Consider the following 1164-nt stretch of genomic DNA (forward strand, 5'->3'; position numbering starts at 1 on the left):
AACCATGCACCAAAAAATGAACTGTGGTTTCTCTAGGACAGTCACAACAGTCTGGATCCAAGATGACTGTCATCATATCAAGCTGAATCCATACAGAGCCTACTCTACCAGTCTGATTCCTTTTTGCAGTTATTTTAATGTGACTCCCTCCCTCAGATGGTAAACTGAAGGAGAATGAGCAGGGCTATTTCAAATGCAAGCCTAGGGTGGGCCTGGAACTCACCAAACAATTGAAAATCATTTCACTGAAAGAATGAATGAATGAATGAATGAATGAGGCCCAGCAAGGAAGCTGGTAGGGAAGAGATTCTTCCTATACCCATTTCCGGCATGACCAGACGGAAGCTCTAGGATGCAGCAGGAGGCATGGGCTGGGTCTCCAGCAGTTCTGTCTGGGTGGGATTCTTGACATGAGCCAGAGAGTACCTAGGGAGGGTCTGTTGGGAGAGACCCTGTTCTACTGTCCGCGGGTCGGGACAGGGTCAAAATGTCAAGTCAGAGAATTACTCTGAGAATTACATGCTTGGTGTGTACATGTGCATATACATTTCCTTGTACACACGTGTGGGGGTGCACGTATGTACATGTGTGGTTCTGGAAGCCAGAAGACACCTCGAGTGATGGCGCTACCCGCATACTTTTTGTTTGGTTGGTTTGGAGATAGGGTCTCTGGCTGACCTAGACTTACCTTGTTATCTGGACTGGCTGGCTCTTGTCCACCTCCCTGAGCTAGGACTACAAGCGTTTTCCCATGGGTTCTGGATATGAACTCAAGTTCTCAATCACTTTATCAAATGAGCCATCCCCATTCCTAGGAGACCTAGTCCAGCATGCAACCTTAAATTTCTCAGCTCCTCACCTACGCTAGATCCGAACCCTAGCACAGGAGGCTGCGTGCATAGCACGGTCCCGGGAAGAGCTGAGATGTCAAGCTCTCAGATCAAGAGAAGCGCGTGCGTAGTGGGGAAAGGGACTGAGGCGGTGACTCTCAGAACAGGTGTAAGGATGCAAGCCAAGAGGGCGAGTCAGGTGCCCCGGGGCTACCGGGTTCCGGGGACCTTTGGCTGCACTTGGCCTCCGGCCTGAGAAAGCCACCTCGCCCCTCCCCCGCCGTTCTACCCCCCGATTGGCCAATGTCTCCGTCCGCCGTCCGGCCTCGGCCAA

The sequence above is a fragment of the Mus musculus genome, chromosome 8 (genome assembly GCF_000001635.26).
Source record: "Mus musculus strain C57BL/6J chromosome 8, GRCm38.p6 C57BL/6J".
Taxonomy (NCBI): Eukaryota; Metazoa; Chordata; class Mammalia; order Rodentia; family Muridae; genus Mus; species Mus musculus.